Raw genomic sequence first — 9,938 nt, forward strand, 5'->3', positions numbered from 1 at the left:
CCCCCCCAAGTCCAGATGGCACAAAAGGCCTCAGCTTACTCTTATGTCAATTGGGCCATAGTGATAGGGTGTCCCTAGAGTCCTACAGGCTTGTGGATAAGTCTGTTGGCCTTGGATCTTCATCCCTGACCCACTGTGCTCCCTTGAGGTCCTTCTGAGCAGAGGACAGCCTGGCGGTTTGGGGGCCTGATGACCTGGGTTTACAGAACATGGCAGAGCACTGGACCTCTGGTCTAGGGACCAAGGTCAGGACCCTCCTTGTTGCAGCCCCAGGGTCCCAGAGTCAGTGCTCTGGTCTGGGTGAGGAGGCCTTAGGAAGGAACCAAGCACCAGGAAAGGAGGGGGAAACGGGGAGAAGGTAGGCTTCTGAAGTTTCTCACATCACCCCCAGAGCCCCCAGGTCCTGCTCCTGGGAGAGACACAGAGAAGACAGAGATAGAGAATGAACACAAGAGAAAGAACCAGAAGAAGTCACAGACTTTCTTCAATCGGGTTGGAAACGACATCCCATCATTTTGCTCCATTCTATTCCTTAGAGCGCAGTCACACAAGCCATCCACCCTGCAGGGGAGAGAATTCCACAGGGATGTGTGACCAGGATTCGGGAATGCCGGGAACCACTGTGGGGACTGCCCAGCACATGGGCACAGACGAGGCCCCGGGACTGGGCCTAAACCTAATGGGAGCCCCTGGACATCTGTGTTGCGAGAGGACAAGGTCGGAATCAGTTCACTGCAACCTTCCCACAGGGGCTGGGAGACAGGCAGGAGGAGGATGGCTTTGCCTGGACCCCAGAGCAGTCCCAGCACCCCCTGAGCCATGTTCTATGCCCCCACAAGCCCCCCACTCATCCTTGCATTGTCACGTGCATGTCTCGGCCTCCTGTGATAGTAGGAACGTATGTAGAGATCCTATCCCTAATGGTGTCCCTAGAAGTAGAAGCCAGAAGACCCCACTGTGCAGATGGGGAGCCTGGGGAGGCCCTGAGAGGCACAGGGTCTGTCCAGGGGCACAGTCCCAGGCATGAGCAGGAGCCTGGTCAGAACCCAGCTCTGGGTCCTCACAGTAGGGACACTGTCCACGCCCAGACCTCACAGGGGCTGTGGGGAAGCTGTGTGGGTGTCACTGTATGGATGGGGCAGAGGGGGAGCATTGAGCAGAGAGAGAGAGCACTGAGAGAGGGGGCCCTCAGGGGGCTCTGGTGTGAGGAGGAAGTTGGGTAAGAGGTCCCCAGAAAGTGGTGACCTCACTTCCCTGACAACAGAGCCTAACAGAATTTGGAACCCAGGTAACCAGGCACCCACATTCCAGAGACAGCCCCCTGCCCAGCTCATTTCTTTGGAGATCCTCGAAAGAAGAACATGTTCACATGTTGCATCCCAGAGTCCGGAGGCTGCAGGCTGAGGAAAGCACACCCTGCAAACACTTTCCTTCCCTAGGGATGTCATATCAGGGCTCCCCAACATCTCTGATCATTTGGCTGGAAGTACAGAAAGGTGACAGCATGAGGCCCAGAGCCAGCCCCCAGCCCCATATGCTCTGATCCAACCTGTGCAGCCCCCAGTCCCCTCCCCATGCCTGCATGTGTGTGTGTGTCTTTGTGTTTGTAAAGAAGGCTCACATGGGGTGTGCCCACTCCATTCAAGAGCAGGGGTCAGATGCCCAGTGGGCAGGTCATGTTCACACCCCAGGTCAAGGCTGGCTGGGTGGGATGGGGTGTGGGGGGCTGTGAGCTTCTCCCTGGGGTTTATCATGTGTCCTGCAGCTATGGGCCCCTGGCCCAGGTGTAGGGCTGTGCATGCACAGGTCCGTGTCTGATCTGGGAGCAGCAGGGGGACTGGGCAGGAGGACAGTGAGGGTGGCCAGGCAGGGCTGTGATGCATCCAGGACAGCTATCAGTCCCTGTCTTTGCAGAACACCAGGGATGATGAAACAGGGAGGAGGGTGATGGACACCAGCTCCATCCCCCTGAAACAGGGAGTCACCGTAGGGGGCTCTCCAGGAGTAGGGACTGGGGACTGACAGGGAAGGCCTCTGACACTGCTCAGGCCACTGTCCCTGCTGGTACCACACCAGACTGTGGTCCAGCACACGGAGGCTGAGTCCAAGCGTGAGAAGGCGGGGGCTGGTTGTATGTGGGCATCTGGGGATGGGACAGTGCTAGGCTTCACAGGCGGGAGACCCCAGAGGCTGGTGTGGAGCCAGGAGCAAGGACTGGGCTCAGAGCACCCACTGGGTGGATTGCAGTTGGGGAGGTGTCCTGGTGAGGGTTCTGTCCTGGCTGTAGCTACTCTGGGAGGCCCTGGGCTGAGCTCTATCTCTGCAAAGGCATGCAAACATGTTCTTTGTTCCACGATCTCCAGTGAAATGAGCTGGGCAGGGGGCTGTCTCTGGAATGTGGGGGCCTGGATACCTGGGTCTAGCTCTGAAGAGCCAGAGCCGGCCCCAACTTCATCCACAGCTTCAGATGGGGGGATGGTGCCTGGTGAGACTTCAGCAGGAGACCAGGAGCCAGCAGGTGACCAGGCACCTGCCCAGGGAGAGCCTGAAGCTGTCCCGGAAGAGCTGGCACCTGCCCCTGCCCCAGCCCCTGCTCCTGCTCTAGTTCCTGCTCCTGTTCCTGCCCCTGCCCCTGCCAGAGCTGCTCCCCCTTCCCCTGCCCCAGTCTGTGCTCCGGCTCTTGCAACTGTCCGGCTCCTATCCCTGCCCCCACTCCTGCGGAGCTCCCAGAGCCACCCCCAGAGCCCACAGACCTACTCCTCCTATGATTATCCCTCATTCTATCCCCCAACCCTGACGGCCTGCAGGAATGTTTCGTCCCCTACCTGTATATTCTCTCTGGTACATATTATTTTATCTTTCCATGGTCTGCATACTGTTTATTATTTGTTTTAAGTAAAATTACTTGTTTTCACTTGAACACATCACGAGCGTTAAGTATATTCCCAACACCGTACCACTGCACCACAGAACATCACTGCAGGACATCTCCTTCCCCAAAGGAGACCCTGAACCCAAAGCCATTTCTCCTCCAGCCCAGCCTCTCGCAACCCCTAACCTGCTTTCTCTCTCTGTTCCTTTACCTATTCTGGATGTTTCTGTATGTGGAATCACACAATATGTGCCTTTGTGTCTGCCCACCTATTTTCAAAGGGGACTCGTTTTTTTCTGTGTTTATGTTTACAATTTCCTTTATTTGATATTGAGATGCCCGATGGATTACAGATGAGATGTAATCATAGAGGCCCCATTAGGCATTATGAGCACAATCTCGGGGTCAAGACCCCTGTTTCTGCTGGGACACCACAGCCTGACCCCAGACTGGACAAGGCTGGTTCCTCCTGTGGCCCTCACAGAAACCAGGGAAATGCAGAAAGCTGGCAGACACACCAGAGAGGGCAAACACATCGCTCAGAACCCAAGGCCAGAGAAAAGTTCCACCTGATTCTGCTCCAAATAAGGCTTCAAGTCACAGGGTTCCACAGGGACAGAGACCAAATGCATGAGAGTCCAGGGGGGAGGACAGGCACGTGGGGAATATGTGTCAGAGATGTGGGAGCTCTCAGGAAAGGGCTCTTGCAAAAGAAACTCTATGAAGGCAGCGCTGGTCACCCTCAGAGCGGCAGGTGTCTGATCTGGGGGCCGGCACCCTGGGGAGAATGTGAAAAATCAGAGGTCCAATGCAGGTGCCCTGGAGAGAAGGGTGATGGGTACCCCCATCTGGGAGAACAGAGAGCAGCACCTATCCCAGGCCGCAGGTGCACCCATCACCTAGCAGTGCTCGGCCTCAGCCCCAGAAACTCTGGCATGATTTTTCACAGATGTATTGTCCGGCGTGTGCAGCACAGCGGTGGTGGAGAGAGCAGGGAATGGAACAGTGCTAATGCTCAAGGAGATGGATGGGCTCCATGATCCCAGTCCTCATGATAGAATGTCCTGTAGCTACTGTCCCAGGGTCATCTGGGCACAGGGTCTGGGAAGCCCCTCCTGAGACACCCCCCACCTCCTGCCCCCCTGCTCCTGGGAACATTCAGAATTGTTTGAGAAGGTGGAGAGGAGCCAGGGTGACAGCAGGGCCAAGGAGAAGGAAGGTCAGCACTGGGAGGACAGAGGGATGTGCCCTGAGCCACCATCCAGGGCCCAGGCTGTGATGCCCTCGGACCTCACCCCAAATAATGGCTCCGGATGTATGGACGGACTTCTGCTCTTTCACTCCCTTCTTTCCTACCTCATTTATTCACCATTTCATTCATTACCCCGTCACCCCTTCCCCTCCACCCCTCCCTCCCCTCCCCCACTGCATCACCCTCCCTGCCTCCCTCCCCTCCCTCCTCCCTCCTTCCCCCACTCCCTCCCTCTCATCCTTCCTCCCTCTCTTTCCCTCTCCCTCCCTCCCAACCTCCTGCCTTCCCTCCCATCCCACCTCCCCCACGCCCACTCTGCCATCTCCCTTCTCTCTCCTCCCTCCCTCCCTCCTCACATTCCCTCCCTCATACCCTCCTTCATTCAGCAGAAGATCTGGGGTCCCTGCTCCGTACTGAGCACTCGGGCTTCCTCAGTGAGCACTCCCCCAACCCGCGTGGTCCTGTCTACTGTGGGAGGAGACAGGAGGCAGCCCTCAGGACTAGCAGTGGTGATGAGCACCAGAAATCTCCTGAGAACAGAGGACAGTTGCACAAAGAATGGAGACACCCATGTTTAGCACTTCCTCCAGAAAAATCTAGTCCTGAAAAGTGATGAAAAGTAAATATATCCTAGACTTCATGCAATGTGAGTGCTAATGGCCCATACGCCCTGATTCCTAGAAGCAACAAAGAGTAAGTCATCCAGTGTCGACTGGGGATTTGTGACACAAATTTTCTGACCAAATGACAGCATTTCAGCCAATATCTCCAAGGCCTCCGAGTTTTCCCAAGGGTCCCTGTGATCCTCTGACTCTTCCATCGACCTCCTTGTGAAGCTCTGTCCTTTCATCTTCCTTGTCTTCTGCCTTTTCTGCGACCCTTCTGTGGTCTTCCCTGCCCACACCAGGGCCACCCTCACCAGGATTTCCCATGAACCTTGGCTGGGTGCCCACATCCCACACTGGGCTCCATGACCCCTATGTTTTGTGCAAGGCCTATGTGCTCCCTCTGGGGTCACCTGGCTTCTACATTGAAGCGGCCTGCATCTTCCTGCTCTGGGTCTCCTCTGATGAGTCTGTGAGGCCAGCCTGTGCCCATGTCATAGGCATGGAAGCGCGAGTCCAGAAGGTCCAGACAATCTGCTCCCAGTCTTAGCCTGGGCCAAGAGTGGTGCCTGAGCAGAGGAGGAGCTGGGCCCAGGGAGCCCCCAGGATGAGAGTGAGCACTGTGGGGGCCTGGTGCTCAGGCCTGCTGGGAGACCATGTCCCACCTGTACTGGATCCGTCCCCAGGGCTGGAGGTGTTCAGGGTATACACCTTCCCAGGCTGCAGGCTGGGAGTGACTGGCAGGGGAGGAGCACAGCTGGTGCAGGAGAGAGTCCTCAGGTAGAGAAAAGGGGGCAGGCACTCCCCAGCAGCAGGAGAACTGGGGCAGAATGAGGGGGCATCAGCGGACAGCAGTGTCTGCAGCTGGGGTCTCCACACAGACCCCCTCCTGAGACTCAGCACAAGCTTGTCTGGATGGCCTATGTCCCCAAACACAAAGTCTGGCCCAGGACCTCCCCTCAAGCTCCTACTTCCAATCCTTTGTAGTCAGCTCAAGTGCAAGAAATGGCCAATAGTTTAGGTGGTGTTGGGTGCACAGAGACGTGTGATTTTCTGGCCCACATAATACTGCTGGCATTTTAAAGATCTCAGGGCTTTGATTCAAAAATGGTAGAATGCGGGGTGCCCGGGTGGCTCAGCGAACTAAGCCTCTGCCTTCGACTTGGGTCTTGATCTCAGGGTTCTGAGATAGAGCCTCACACTGGGTTCTCTGCTCAGTGGGGAGTCTGCCTGCTCTCTCTGCCTGCTCTTTCTGCCTACTTGTGATCTCTCTCTCTCTCTCTGTCAAAGAAATAAATAAAATCCTTTTTTTTAAATGGTAGAATGCCAGGGACCCCAGAAAGCTTTCTAGAGACCTGCCTCTGTGTCTTGCAGCCCTCCCATTCCCCGAGCTCTGCTCAGAAACCCTCCAGGCCACAGGTCCACGGTCTTGGGTCCTCAGATGCCCAGATGATGTGCCTTCAAAAAGCGATCTAGGTGGGGCAGCAGGACACACTGCGGATTCCAGTAATCACCCTCCCAGAAAGTGAGGTTACTGCTGGATGGGCTGTCCAAAAACAGCCAAGTCAGCATTCCAGGAAGACACCAGAGGCACAGGAGTAACTGAGGAGCATCTGAAGGTCAGGTAGAGACAGTGGGAATCTCGGGTGGTTTTGCCTAGGGGCAGCTCCCGTCCCCCTAAACCCTCAAGGTGATGGCTCCACTGGGGGATGGGGGTGGAACCATGCCTAGAGGACCTGTGGCTCCACTGGTGGCCAACTTGATCTGTGCACAGGTGGGAAAACCCGGCCACACCCTGAAGAATTTCTGGAAGCAGTAGCCATCTCAGGAGCAGCCAACCTGGGAGGTCAACCTTCCAGCTGCCCCAGGCGGGATCGAGCCACAGACCAGCACCCTAGCCAGAAAAGGAAGGAGAACTGCTTCTTCATCCCAATAGTTTCTGAGTTACCAGTTTGTTCTTATGGTTAGTATACTGTGCAAGGCCTTGAAAATGTTCTCCTCATGTTCTCTGCCGGAGAGGATCTTGAAAAATCTCTGGTTTATAGGTAAAATCACCCGGAATTGACCTTGGTTGGCACAACCATGCTGGGAAAAGTATGCAGTTTCCCCCCCAATACTAAAAATAGTAGTCCTGTATGATTCCACTACTGGGTCATTTGCAGGAAATGAAGTCAGTTTCTCGAAGTAAGATCTGCACACTCTCACCCAGTCCTCCCAAGGAGGGGCAGCCACCCTTAGCAACGGGGTACCCATGTGGGAAGTTTCCCCTCGAGGCAGATGCCTCCCTGGACAAGGGGCTGCCCCAGGGCTGGGAGGTCTCCCCAGCAGCACATTCAATGTCCTGGTTACTAGGAGGAGACAAAGTATAGCACCAGGCCAGTGAGGGTCAGGACACACTGCCCCAAATATGGCATGCTGGCAAATTAAATATAGAAACTGAAAGAATTTTCAGAGCAGAAGCAGGAAGGTCCCTCTGATCCCCAGCCGTCAGCCCCCCTTCCCTGAAGCAGGTCAGAATACTCCCATGTGGCACTTTCTCTCCCCAGATGGCAGGGAGGACATGCTTATCACCAGAATCAAGGAATTTAGGGCCACAAAGGCTAGAGGAACAAATCTGGTTAAACTAACCTTTATCGGGCACCTGGGTGGCTCAGTGGGTTAAGCCACTGCCTTCGGCTCGGGTCATGATCTCAGGGTCCAGGGATCAAGTCCCACATTGGGCTCTCTGCTCAGCAGGGAGCCTGTTTCCCTCTCTCTCTCTCTCTCTCTCTCTGCCTGCCTCTCTACCTACTTGTGATCTCTCTGTCAAATAAATAAATAAAATCTTAAAAAAAAAAAACTAACCTTTGTCTTCCTAGTTACTTTTTTTTAATATGATTTTTTTTAGATTTATTTATTTATTTGACAGAGAGAAAGATCACAAGTAGGCAGAGAGGCAGAGAGAGAGGGGGAAGCAGGCTCCCTGCTGCGCAGAGAGCCCGATGTAGGGCTCGATCCCAGGACCCTGAGATCATGACCTGAGCCGAAGGCAGAGGCTTAACCCACTGAACCACCCAAGCGCCCCCCTAGTTACTTTTTTACCATTTACCAGTCCTAGCTCAAACCCCTGTGTCTCTCAGTTCTTCACACATTGATTGCTTCTTTGCCTAAAACGTAGAACTCTCTGCTTCAATTCCCTCTGCTGGTCTCCATATTCTTGTAAGGCTCCCAGCAAAAAAATCAATACACTTTGCCAGTTTTTCTCCTGTTTATCTGTCTTTGTCAATTTCCAGACCCAGCCAGGGACCTTAAGAAGAGTTGAAGAAAACTTTCCTCTCTTGCAGCCCTGGACCAGAGGGGGGAGTGGGATATGTCTGAAAAATCTTCCTGACCTTGGTTAAAACTGCCCTCTGCTGGGAAACAGCACAGGACTGTGCAGGGCTGGGGGAGCCAGGGAGAGGCAGGTGGAACATGTAGGAAGCTACCTAACCCTCAGCCAGGGGACTTGGCCCCACTGACAGAAGGGAGGGGGGTGGGAAGATGGGGTAGTTGGGTGACAGGTATTAAGGAGGGCACACGCTGTGATGAGCACTGGGTGTTACAGGCAACTAATGAACCACTGAATGCTATATTAAAATCTACTGATGTACTATATGTTGGCTAATGGATTTAAATTTTTTTTAAGATTATTTATTTATTTATTTGACAGACGGAGATCACCAGTAGGCAGAGAGGCAGACAGAGAGAGAGGAGGAAGCAGGCTCCCTGCAGAGCAGAGAGCCCAACGCAGGGCTCGATCCCAGGACACTGGAATCATGCCCTGAGCAGAAAGCAGAGGCTTTAACCCTCTGAGCTACCCAGGCGTCCCTAATGGATTTAAATTTTAAAAATTAAATTCAATTAAAAAATAAAACCAAGGCAGAAACCATATATAACTCAGAGGAATCCATGCTCCTGGAGGCTGAGCTGGTGGCCACAGCCCAGACCTCTGGCAGTTAGGGGTCAGGGCACTGAAGGTCTGAGAGATGGCTCAGTGCAGCCCTGCTCCTGAAGCCCCATGGCTGTGGCAACGTGCAGGCACTAGGAGGGAAGACCTGACCAGAAGCCATCCATGGCCACTGCAGGATCACTCCCAGACCCACCAGGCCGTGTCTGTCTAGAACCAGGAAGAAAACATTTTCCCTTGATTGTTTTTTTTTTTTTTTTTTTAAGATGGTTTCTCAGCATTGACACAGAATCATCCAGCAAAACTGGAGCCATTCAAAGCTGCAAATGACCCAGAAGTTATCAAAATGTAAAGACCATAAAGAGAGGACCTTGTGTCCCCTACCTCCTGGGTGAGGGTGCTGTTGGGGGCCCTGGACATGTCCGTGTGGGCAGAGCTAGGCTCCACAGTCTCCCTAGAGGAGACAGAAGTAGGAACCTGCTCTCACAGCTCTGCTCAAGGCAGCACCCCCTGATGGAGTTGGGGACAGCCCCTCATGAGTCCTAATTGTCCTGGTGATTCTTGGGCATAACCTGAATCCTAACTTCTTCATGAAGGGCAGGGAGGGCAGCCCAGCCACCACCAGTCCCACAGATCCTCCGGGTGTAGCATGTTGGTGGGCTTGTGGTCCAGCAGGTACCTGTTCAAGTGGCTCTCATCACGCCACACAACCTTGATCCCATTGGCCAGGTCGATCCCCATCACTGGGTGACAGGCCAAGATCAATGAACCTCCACCACCAACCCCTCAAAAAAGGCCCTCATGTAGTAAACATCACCCTGGTCCCTGGGGATGTGGGCCTGGAACTGTGTCTGGCACTGGTAGCTGAAGTCTTCATGGGACACCCGGTAGAAACTACGGTGCAGGGTGCCAAAGAGGGAGGACAGGATCTCCATGCCCACATGGTCGCAGAACTTCATGTTCACATCCACACATGGCAGGTCGTCCACCTCACGGAGGAAACGCTGCTCACAGATGCAGCTGACCATCGCCACTTGCTGCGTGGAAACATCCTGCCAGTGTGGGGTGCCAGGGACCTCGAGGACACCACCCTCCAGCCTTCCCAGGGGGACATACAGGCCTGGCAGCCCGCAGGTCAGTGATGACCTAGTAGGTGAACTTGTGTCCCACCGTGACGGGCTTCTCTGCCCTCTGCAGGGACAGCTCCAGGAAGATCACCTCTCTACAGGGATGAGGGACAAGGTGGGAGGAGGGTCACTGTCAGAGGCTGGCTGCAGGACTCCA

The 9,938-nt window shown here is 54.5% G+C and overlaps 1 long non-coding RNA gene across 2 annotated transcripts; it reads left to right on the plus strand.

Annotated features, from left to right (window-relative positions):
- The first annotated feature begins 1,357 nt into the window (after nucleotides 1–1,357).
- On the plus strand, nucleotides 1,358–8,349 carry LOC116592503. Of its 2 annotated transcripts, none has more exons than XR_004286494.1 (4): nucleotides 1,358–1,496; nucleotides 6,104–6,353; nucleotides 6,504–6,692; nucleotides 8,002–8,349. It is a non-coding gene; the product is annotated as an uncharacterized LOC116592503 (long non-coding RNA). The 2 variants fall into 2 exon arrangements; XR_004286493.1 differs by having other exon boundaries at nucleotides 6,104–6,348.
- The last annotated feature ends 1,589 nt before the right edge of the window (nucleotides 8,350–9,938 follow it).

This window comes from Mustela erminea, chromosome 6 (genome assembly GCF_009829155.1).
Source record: "Mustela erminea isolate mMusErm1 chromosome 6, mMusErm1.Pri, whole genome shotgun sequence".
NCBI classification, from domain to species: Eukaryota; Metazoa; Chordata; class Mammalia; order Carnivora; family Mustelidae; genus Mustela; species Mustela erminea.